This window comes from Canis lupus, chromosome 34 (assembly GCF_003254725.2).
Source record: "Canis lupus dingo isolate Sandy chromosome 34, ASM325472v2, whole genome shotgun sequence".
In the NCBI taxonomy this organism is placed as follows: domain Eukaryota; kingdom Metazoa; phylum Chordata; class Mammalia; order Carnivora; family Canidae; genus Canis; species Canis lupus.
In genome coordinates this window covers 17,286,059-17,297,823 of record NC_064276.1, presented here as the reverse complement: position 1 = coordinate 17,297,823, position 11,765 = coordinate 17,286,059, and the positions used below count along the sequence as shown (strand labels likewise).

Sequence of the window (11,765 nt, the reverse complement as noted above, 5' to 3'; positions counted from 1 at the left end):
TTAAACACGGGACCACTAGCTCATGCTGGGCTGTCCATACTCATCCATCTCCCAGGAGTGGCCCTCGTTGCCAGCTGGGTGACTGGGTGATCAATCGGTCCCCAGATTCCATCTTATTTACTCATCTCTCAGACCACCCTTGGAACAGATGCTGAGTTGGAGCTAGGAGTGCCAGCCTCTCCCTGGAGCATAAGACGTGTGAGAAGGCAGCAGGCACCGGGGAAGGCGAGGAGAACTCGCTGGCTACAGCACACACCTGCTCTGGTCTCTGCCTGCCCATTAGAGAAGGCCAGCCTTGTAACATTACCTGAAAATGATGTGGCCTCAGCTGAAAACTGAGCTTGATTCTGAGGGAGGCTACAGACGAAGCTGTCAGCTCACCATACTCTTGGCAGCAGCGCAGTGAGTATTTTCTCAAAGAGCTGACAGGAACATCTCCAAGCAGCCACACGACGATGGCAAGACCATCTGAGAGCTGTTTCTGTGCAAGCCTGAGCAGGGTGCGGTCAAACCGTGGAGCCATCTCTCCTGTTCAGAAAGTGGTGTTGGGTAAAAGTTTACCAAGAAGGTAAGGTAGGAGGAGATTTTACAGACGGAGGGAACCAAATGTACACAGACCAATGCAAGGCAAAGCATGGGAATATTCCAGAAAAATAGAGAATCTAGTGAAGCTGAAGCATAAATACTGGCAGAAGGTAGAAAGGGCTGGAAGGAGGACTTGTGGGGGGATGGAGGAAGGGAGGAGCCTGGGATGATCCCCTGCTTTCTAGCTGTTCTCCCTCTCCCAAAAGACTGGCCCACTTTCTCCTCTAGCAATTTCCTCTTCCCTGTGACCTACGGTCTCTTCCCTTCTGGCCCAGGTCCCTTACAGCACCTTATGCCATTAGACATTCCTCATCCACCAACCACCTAATGTATTAGAGTGGGAGACAACACAGGAAGTAGTCCCCTAGACGGTCCTATAGAGGTCCCTATAGAGTCTCTATAGATGCTGCCAGGCATTGCCCTGGGGAGAGGGGGGCCAGCTTACTAGCTTAGCCCCTGTCTAGACCATCACTTAGCCCTGAGCTGTGGGTTCTTGGTCCTATAGAACTGTGTAAGTCCAACAGGTAAGGCCCTCCCCAGGCTGCCCAGACCCACCTCCCCCTCTGCTCACTGTTTCCTTTCTTCAGCCTCACTGAGCCCACACTCTCCTCTTGTGATTTCCCATCCCAGGGCCCTCTCTCTGCTTGTAATGTCCAAATCTTCAAGGCCCAATTCAAATGACACCTCCTCACTAATTTCCCCAACTGAGTCTCTCTGTCCCCGATCTGTACTGGCTTCCCATGTGGTCCTCTCCATTCCCAGCTCTGTGCTGGGGACCTATTATGCATTCTTGCCAGATGTCAAGAACCCAAAGCCAGGCAGGAACTTGCTCAGAGTGAGGGAAGGGGAGTGCACAGGTGGGGGCCAGTGCAGAAAAACAGGTCCAGGCCTCTCAGGGCAAGAGAAGCTGAGTGTCAGTGGCTCCGCCACCACTACTGCCCATCCAAAGACATGCCCAGACCAGTGCCACCCCCGTGGGTCTTAGTATCAACAGGGATCAGTGCTCTCCCCTCATTATTAATCACTGCAACCAAGAGACAAACACACCACTAGGTCACACCCTTCCCATGCAGGCCTTACCAAATCCTCCCAGCTGCCTTCCCACTGGCCCCCGACCTCACCGTCTTCTGGACTCAGGGTCCCAAAGGATGTGCCTCGGTGTCATTCCAAGGAACTCACTCACCAAGGTTTGGCTCACAACCTCAGGGAGTGACAAGGCCCCAGGACATCCTTGCACCTGAGGATACCAAGTGACCATGTTATGTGAAGTCAGTACTAAAGTGGGCTCAGGAATTTATCAGAAGGAAAAGTAGAGAAAAACAGATTGTGACTGAAAAACACACACCTAGCATATTTGCAGCTAGGTTCTTTCTTTCTTCTTACAGAGGGGAAAATGCAGAAATAAACAGATCAGTATGGGAAACTCTCCTTTAGGACCACAGATAGGAGCCCACATGAAGTCCATACTATAGCAACCTTGGGCAGGTTATTACTCTGGGCTTTGCTCCCTCAGTCATAAAACAGGCATCAAATGGGGTTTTGGGAGGACTAAGTGAGTTGATGTATATGTAAAGTGTTTAGAACAGTGCCTTGGCACGTAATAATTACCATTATTATTTGTGTGAGCTTTCATAGGATGATTAGAATTGCGGTAATGTGTGTGTGTGTGTGTGTGTGTGTGTATTTGTTGACATTTAATTAAAGGCCCAGAAAGGTATTGAGAGCATTCGCTGTCAGATGGAAGGGATGATTTAATCCACTCTAGCTTGGTGCAAACCATGAACAATTAAACAGTAATTGAGAAGGTTTAGCAAGAAAGATAATTGAGCACTCTGGATGTTTGCGTTCCTTACAGTTCTGTGTGTAATGATAGGTTTTTATATTTAGAGCAGAAAATTATATACTTTCTAATTTAATGAAAAGTAATTTGTAATTTAAATGAAAATCATATTTGGTGAGGTCATGGGTTGTGATAAATAAATGAGTTCAGAAAGAAAAAAGGATGAAAAAAATTGAACGTATAGCAGGAACCCAACTATATAACGTTAAACTCCTGCATGTAGATCTGTAAAGTACAGCACAGTTTCTGGCTGGTCTAGAGCTAAGACTCATAGATATCAAGAGTCATCTATCTGACTTCTCTTCTACAAAAAGATCTACTCAACAGAAAGGCTGAGAGACTCATAATGGTTAATTTTACATGTCAGGTTTTTTTTTAAAGATTTTATTTATTCACGAGAGACACAGAGAAAGAGAGAGGCAGAGACACAGGCAGAGGGAGAAGCAGGCTCCATGCAGGGAGCCTGATGCGGGACTCGATCCCAGGACTCCAGGATCACGCCCTGAGCCAACGGCAGGCGCTAAACCACTGAGCCACCCAGGGATCCCCTTACATGTCAGTTTGACTGGGCCACCAGTGCTCAGAAATTTGGTTAAACCTTACTCTGGGTATGTCTATGAAGATGACATGAGCATCTGAGTCCACACACTGAGTAAAGCAGATTGCCCTCCCCAATGTGGTTGGGACTCACCCCATCCATGGAGGCCTAAATAGAACAAAAAGAAGGAAGGATTCACACTCAGCCTGTTAAGCTGGGACATCTGTCTTCTCTCCTGAGACTGAGACTTACGTGATCGATGCTCCTGGTTCTCAAGCCTTCAGACATGAACTGGAACTACACTACCAGCTTTCCTGAGTTTCCAGCTTGCAGATGGAGATCATGGGACTTCTCAGCCTCCATAAACACTCAAACTGATTCCGCATAATAAATCTCTATGTGCATACATATGCATATGGTATATATAGTTTACCACGCCATATCTATAGTATGGAATAGTATATAGTGTATATGTATAGTATAGAGTATGCTATATATGGGGGGGGTGTATATGGGTATGCACCATATGTATATCTATATAATACTATTGGTTCTGTTCCTTTGGAGAGTCCTAATACACTTGTGTATCTGTGTGTACACATGTGTATACAAACATACATGTAAAAATATATACGTATATGTACATGTTATATTATCATTGTTAAGGTAGAATTCTAAACATTGGTAGACATTTTAGGCAGGACAAAATAGCTGGCAAATGCTAAAATGTGCAGATAAATAGGTCTCCTCAGAGAGAATTTCCCACGTTGGAGAAAAAGACTGGCAGAGCCAACCAGGCCTGAAATGATCCCCAAAGGTTTTTAGTGCAGCATTCATGACACCTGATACTCAAATACACCCCAGCTCAGTCATGCCGGCCTCAGGGAGATACATCAAGACAAAAAAGTCTGTGCAGAATAACTGAATTGATGGTCCACAAAACTTCCATGATGTTTGGGGCCCTAGCAACCCCTCACCCCCAAAGAGACAGCACAGACGAGGAAAGCTCTTCCTATCACTGGTCAGAGAATGAATCTACTTGTGGCAGGGGCCGGTGCCCAGCCCCCTGCCCTGGCAGTAGCCTTCTGACACAGAGGGCACCAGGACAGCTGTGGCTGTGATGCCGGCCATCAGATGGCAGTAGAGGAGGTGCGCCTTGGCATGGGCAGCCTGGCCAGAGCTCCCAGGGCCTGCAGCCACAGGATCAACACGCAGAAGCAGCACAACTGCAGGGGAAGGCCATGCCAGGCGCCTAACCACACCCCTGCCCTTATAGACACTGAAAGACTGAGGGAAAGGGAGCTACCCTGGGGGCTCAGAAGGGTTGGGAACTTGGCTGTCAAAGGTGGTGAGCCTGGGTTTGTATTCACTGGCCAGTGAAACCCGGTGCTCCAGTTAGAGCAGTGATAAATGATAATAAGGACTGTCTAGCACTGTCTGCTGAGTCCTGCCTGTGTTCCAAGTCCATCCCATGCGTTCTCCTGCCAAGGCTGAACAACAGAACGAAAGCTCAGGGTTGAGGCAGGGAGTGAAGCCACATTGTGAAAGTATCGCCCTATCCTGGGGCCCTGCTGTCGGAGAGGACCCCAGCCAGTCCTCCACTGCCTGAAAGCAGACCTGGCACCCTCACCGGTCCTGTACCCTCCTGCCTTGTGGGCTGCAGAGCTGGGGCTGGCGGGCCTATTCTGGCAGTTGAAGGATGCACGTGCCTCATAGGCAGAGTCACTCACATTGTCGCTCCTCCCAAGCCGATGGGTGGCCAAGGCATAGGCCCTCTCATGGGACACCTGACTCTGGGACTGGTCACCCATTACATTGAGCTCTACTAGGTAAGGATGGTATCCCAGGCCCTCTTTCTGGCCCAGAAGCTCCTCTTCCTCCCAAAACCACCAACAGGGCAAGGCCAGAGGTAGTAGCAACAGGTATGTGTGGAGGGACCAGTGTAGTTGGGAGCAGGCCCTCGCAGAGGAAGAAGGCCCACTCTGCTCTACAACTCATCCTTCATACCTGCTAGAGTGATTTCACCTTCTGACTCCCAAGCTCAAGCCATACTGCTTCAAACAGTAGACAGGAATTAGTAGCTTGGATAACCAAAAGGTCTAGGGCAGAGAGAATGTCCACAGGACTTTGATCCCTAGGCCCCTACTCTGTTTTCCAGCATTTCTTTTCACATGTGGCCATCCCTGCCACTCACACTTTGAATAGAATAATTGAAAGGGAAAACCTCTTCCCTATCTCCCAGCATTGCACCTATCTATCCAACAGCATTAGCTAGAGCTGGATCCATGCATCCCTCTTTTGTGTATACACCTACTCTTTTCTGTCTCCAGACTTTTTGTCTGATTCTCAAAAGAATCCAAGACCCCAAGGAGGCTACAAACCATTGCCCAAGGTGAAAAAAAAAAAATTAGTTCATCATAATTGTCCTTAATTCTAAACGCTGAACAAATGTTCAAAATCTGTTTATAATTGTAAGAACTTGGATGTGGCAAGAGTTCATTCCTAGGGAGCCCAGAGATATTCTCAGAGCACAGAAAAGGCAAGAACAGGGGGCAGTGGAGCTGAGGGAAAACAGAGCTGAACACATGACCAAGTAGACTTATTCCTCTTGGGCCTCGACTAGCTTTGAATGTGAGCAAATGCTTAAAGAGGAAAGATTCAAAATAGTTATCAGAGCTCATTTATTATTTGTGCTACTTACATAATTATTTCTGTTTCATCAGGAACATTGTAGGGACAGAATAATTCACAACTTACCTTTCTTGTCATGTTTCTGAAACCCTAAATTGAAACTTCCCCTGAAATACAAATTAAAATCACAATGAGATACCCCTATACATCTGAGTATCTAAAATTAAAGAGACAGGGGCAGCCCAGGTGGCTCAGCGGTTTAGTGCCACCTTCGTACCAGGGCCCGATCCTGGAGACCCAGGATCGAGTCCCACATCAGGCTCCCTGCTTGGAGCCTGCTTCTCCCTCTGCCTGTGTCTCTGCCTCTCTCTCTCTCTCTCTCTCTGTCTCTCATGAATAAATAAATAAAATATTTTTTTAAAAAGTAAAATAAAATTAGAGAGACGGGATATACCAAATGCTATACCAAAGGGAGGCCATGGAGCAACCCAGACTCTCTATGTTGCTGGCAGGGATGGAAAATGAAACAACCACTTTGGAAAACATTTGGAGGTTTCCTCAAAAATTAAACATTACACTTAACCATCTATCTAGTCATTTCACTCCCAGGTATATACATGGGAGAAATGAAAGCACATGTCTCTACAAAGACTTGTACACAAATATTCACAGCAGCTTTATTTGTGATAGCTAAAAACTGGAAGCAATCCAGATGTCTACCAGCAGATGAAATAATACTATTCTGCAATGGAAGGGAGGGACCGATACACATAACTGCATGAATGAATCTCAGAATGATAATGATGAGTGAAACAAGTCAGACAGAAAAAGAGTATACACCGCATACTTTCATTTATATAAAATTTTAGAAAATCCTAGCTTTTCTATAGTGACAGAAAGCAGACCCATGATTGTCTTGGCGCAGGGGGGAGAGGGAAAATAAGAAAGGTCCACAAGGAAACCTAGAGGGTCATGGATACATTCATTATCTTGATAGTGGTGATGCTATCACAAGTACGTCCAGGTATCCAACTCGGCAAGCAGGAGCGCTCGCAGCCAGCCTCGACCCCGCCCACCGGCGGGCGCAGGACCGCCTCATCCCCGCCAGGGCTCTGCGTCCCACTGCCACCCCCGGCCCCCAGCTCCTCCTGGCGGCTCTCCCTAGCCTCGCAGTGCAGTGTGACAGGATGGCCTGATCTGTGCCCCACCGCCACGCAGTGGTGAAACTAGGTGATGGGCATTTAAACAACTCCTTGGACTCTGCAGTAAGGCACTGGTACTTCCCATTTTGTGAGCACATTAAAAGTGGCATGAGACCCGGCAAGAAGGTGTTGGTAGTGGGCATCGTGGTCCTCAAGCCTCAGAGCTTTGCCATCAGATTGACCTGTGGGGACTCTGAAGACCCTTCTGCCAATGTGACAAATTTTTTTTAGATTTATTTATTTATTTATTCATGAGAAACACAGAGAGAGAGAGAGAGAGAGAGAGAGGCAGAGACACAAGCAGAGGGAGAAGCAGGCTCCATGCAAGGAGCCGGACGTGGGACTCGATTCCAGGTCTCCAGGATCACTCCCTGGGTTGAAGGCGGCTCTAAACCGCTGAGCCACCCGGGCTGCCTGAATGTAACAATTTTTTTTTTTTTTTAAGATTTATTCATTCATGAGAGACACACAGAGAGAGGCAGAGACATAGGCAGTGGGAGAAGCAGGCTCTCTGTGGAGAACCTGATGTGGAACTCAGATTCCAGGATCCCAGGATCAGGCCCTGAGATGCTCAACCACTGAGCCACCCAGGCATTCCCAATGTGACAACTAAACACAAAACTGTGTTCATAGACCAGTAACTACTCAGAAAGTCTTGTATATCTGAGGAACAGTCAGCCATCCCTTACTTTCCACTCATCCCAGATCAGCTATTCAGGGTGGAAATTCTTTGTGAACACCCATGTTTCAGAGTGTTTGTGGATGGGCACCAACTTTTTTATTTTTACCACTGCATTCAAGCATCATCTGCAGTTGAGGCCATAAAGATAAACAGGGACTTCTAGATCACTAAGCTTGGCTGATATCATTTAAACCACCTTTGTTTCAGATAGGATGAGGTGACACAACTATCTGCCTGTTGGTCTGGAAGAAATGTCCTTGCAAGATCTGGAGACTTAAAAAGAAAATAAAAACAAAAAGCAAGTTTCACTGTCTTTCTGTGCAGTTTAAACCCAAAATGACAACTTCAAATTGTGGTTTGCCCTTAGGAAACTGTTAGAACAAAGACACTGAGCCATTATTTCCAGAACAAAGTGGTACATTTATGCTAGATTTTATTACGACTAAAATTACGACTAAACTAAAAAGAAAAAAAAAACCTTATCAAATTGTACACTTCAAATATGAAGTTTATCAACTATCTGTTAAACCTCAATAAAGCTGTTTTTTAAAAAAAAAAAAAAAAAAAAGAACCCCAAGAGAGGGAAAAATGGGTGAGGGGCTTAAAAAGTACAATCTTCCAACTATAAAATAAATAAATCATGAGAATGACATGTACAGCATGGTGACTATTGTGAATAATATTGTATTGGATATTGGAAAGTTTTTGAGAGAGTAGATATTGAAAGTTCTCATCACACACACAAACACACGATTTGTAGCTATGTGTAGTGATGGGTGTTAATTAGGCTGTAGTGATCATTTCACAATATATACAAGTATTGGATCATGTTGTACACCTGAAACTAATATAATGCTATATGTCAACTAAATCTAAATTAAAAAAAAAAACCTTGTGTCCATTATACATGATCCCCTTTCCCTCATGGGACCTTGTATTTAGGGTCTTGTTTTAAATTTCTCCCTTTTCTGCCCTTTCTCTCCTTCAATTTCAATAGTCTGCCTAAATCAGGCAAGACTCTCCTCTCTGGGCTGGGCAGTAATGTCCTTCTTACATAGCAAAGAGAAGACAGTTTTAGGACTTAGAGTCCAGTCACAGGATTAGTATACCCTATATGTCCTCTCATGGTACCAAGCAGTACCCAGATATTAACCTTAGTAATTTGGCCCTCTGCCAAAGGCCTGATTTCTTTACTAGTCTAGGCATTGTGGATCTTAGAGCTGGGATGGTTCTCCTGGTGACAGAGTATGCAGACAGGAGTCTTTTCTGGAGAGCGTGGTCAAGCTCTGAACAACAGCCATGTACCTGTTCCAAGGGCAGAAAGTGTTACACCTGTTATTTTTCCCCAGGGCAAAAATTGTGTCACCTACTTGTACATTTCTTGCATCATTCAATGTCAAATGGAAAAGTGTCCCCTATTCATGAAAACTAAAAAAGCAAACAAAGATCGCTCCTAAACAAAGATGGATTCATAAGGGGGAATTACAACCATTTCCAATATACCTCTTGCTGTACACATTACAAATAGAAATAATTATTGACTCCGCTAATTGCATCTGCTTCCTATAAAAAGGAAAGATTCTGAACCTGTGGATTATCAGGAGGCCTCAGGTCCATGGAGATCTCCCAAGGTCCACCAGAGCCGCCTCCTGGCTGGTTTTCACCCCCTGCAGGTCCCCCCCACTTCTGCCTGCCACCCCCCAGCGCCCCCCACCGCCCCCCCAGCCCCGCCTCCGGCAGGCTTTGGCCCTGTCCCTCCAGGGGGGCAGCTCGTGGCGGCCACCAGCAGCCTCAGGGTTGGCCTTGGGACCTCTTCTCAAGGCCCTTCCTTCCACCCCTCTGCAGTCTTCACCCTTCCTCCCTCCTCTGCCCTTCGAGTCTCCTTTCCAGTGGTTCCTTATTTTTTCCCAACTTAGTAAGTAGGTAAATTCTCTCCTTGGCTGACTTTCCCTCTCTCTGTGCACAGGTTCCAGTATCTTTTCCCCTCCCCTACTTCAAGCTTTATGTTGATCAAATGACTCCCAGATCTGCAGGGCTAACCCCAAGCTCTCTTTCTCAGCTTGAGATTCACAGATGGTACGACTATAAATAAGGTACAATCCTAAGAAATGAAAGACAAGATATTCTTTATTCATCTGCAACTCAAAATCATGAAGGGATCGCTCGGTGGATCCGAAACTGGAGAATTAGAGATGGGATGGGAAGGAAGAAAACACAGAAGAAAACATGGAGAGGAAAGCACCATGCCAGAGGAAGGGGCACCTGGGAGCTGGCTGGGGCAAGGGCAACTCAGAGGGAGAACTGCCTAAAAGAGCAATGTTTGGGCTCTATTAACCAACCCCTGCCCACATGAATAGAAACACTCAGCCAGTCAGAGGCCACTGGGGCATCTCCCTCCAGGCAACTTAGTGTAGGTGGGCTTGGGTCAGAGAGACAAGGCATGTGCCTGCCAGAAACCAGAGTCCCACACCCACCAGACCAGCCTCTGCCACAACCTGTTCCTGCTGCCCACCCTCCTCTTCCCTACCCTCGCTCCCATGCATTCCCTTCCTGACAAGCCATACCAACACAGCCCAACTTGGCCTCTCAACCCCAAGGGCCAGCACAGGTGACAGCACCATGAAAGAAGTAGAATGGACAATAAAAGAGAACTTACAGAAGCAAAGTGTAATCATAGTGATTATAATAAAATCCAAATCCTCAGAGGAGTAAGTGAGGGTCTGGCATCCAAGAAACAAGGAGACAGGCTGTGAGGGAAAGGAACCAATGAGAACTCTTAAAAAGAAAAAAAGGGAAAAAACCAATGGAAATTTAAAAAACTTAAGCTAATGGGCTGATAACAAAATAATTACAGCTTACAAAAATTACTGAACTGGCAAATTGGGCTGAGGGAGTCTTTTGGAAGAAGAAAAGGAAAATACAAATTAGTCTATTTCAGAGATTGAGACAATAAAATCTGAAGTTCTTAATATCCTTCTAATAGATGTTCCAGAGGAAGAAAACAGAAGAGGGGATTTTTTTTAAAGAAATGTTAAAACTACAAAATGGAACCAAAACTAAAATAATACTGTGTTCCCATCAGTCAGTACTGACAATTTATACTGCTTTACCAGATGTGCTTCAAGTAACTTTTTTTTCAAAGAAATAAAACTACAGATAAGGCTGATGGTCCTTCTGACCCCAATTCCTTGCCCCCTCCTTGTTCCTTAGGGCAGCCGTTGCCATCATGAATTTGAATATTTCTTTCCAGCCCGTTATATATACAAAATATATGAGGCTTTGTAGGCAGCTTTAAATTTTACTTACATTATAGTATATGTACTAAGTTTCTGCAGTTCACTATTTTTCACTCAACAGTATGTTTTAGCGCTCTCCAGTTAATTCCCCTGGACTGCTATAGAATCTTTGCTTGCATTACTGACTCTACCACATTTTTAAAAGAGTTCTTTATTTATATATGGGCTTATGCAGTAGTTCCAAATTTTTGCTATCATGAAACAATGAAACAATGTAATGAATGATATGTGTCTTATGCACATGAGTGAGGGCTTTCCAAGGGTATATCTGCAAGCGTATATCTAGAAGTGGAATTGTAGGGTGATAGGATATGCACATGACCAATTTTACTAGATTCTGTCAAATTGCTCTTCACTTTATACTCCAACAAGCAGTATATGGCTTCCCCATGTCCTGACAGTCTCATCAAGACTTAATATTTTCAGACTTGAATTTTGACAGTCTAATGGATGAGAAATTAGACCTCATCATAATTTTTATTTACATGGCCCTGATTTCTAGTAGTTTGACCATCCTTACATAGTCTGCTGGCCTTTTGGGATTCCTTTTCTGTGATTTGTCTCTTTGAATCTTTTCTTTTTTAATTATTGAGACATTACTGTCATATAACATTATATTAGATTCGGGTGTGCAATTAGTGATTTGATATTTGTATATATTGTGAAATGACCACTACAATAAGTCTAGGTTAACTAGACTGTCACCACACAGTTACAAATATTTTTTCTTGTGTTGGAAACTTTTAAGATCAACTCTCTTAGCAACTTTCAAAAATGCAATTCAGTATTATTAACTATAGTCACCCTGTTGCACATTACATCCCAATGACTTATTTATAACTGGAAGTCTCTACCTTTTGACTGCCTTCACTCATCTTATCCACCCACCTCTCAACCCCTCGAATCATTTTTCAATTCCATTTATAGTCGGGGGAAGTTTGATACAAAAGTTTCTAATTTTAACATAGGCAGATTTCAATCTGATGCAAGA

General features: G+C 44.9%; 1 pseudogene; it reads left to right on the top strand.

Annotated features, from left to right (window-relative positions):
* Positions 1–6,781: 6,781 nt before the first annotated feature.
* LOC112662617 (galectin-related protein-like) lies at positions 6,782–7,659 on the top strand (annotated as a pseudogene).
* The last annotated feature ends 4,106 nt before the right edge of the window (positions 7,660–11,765 follow it).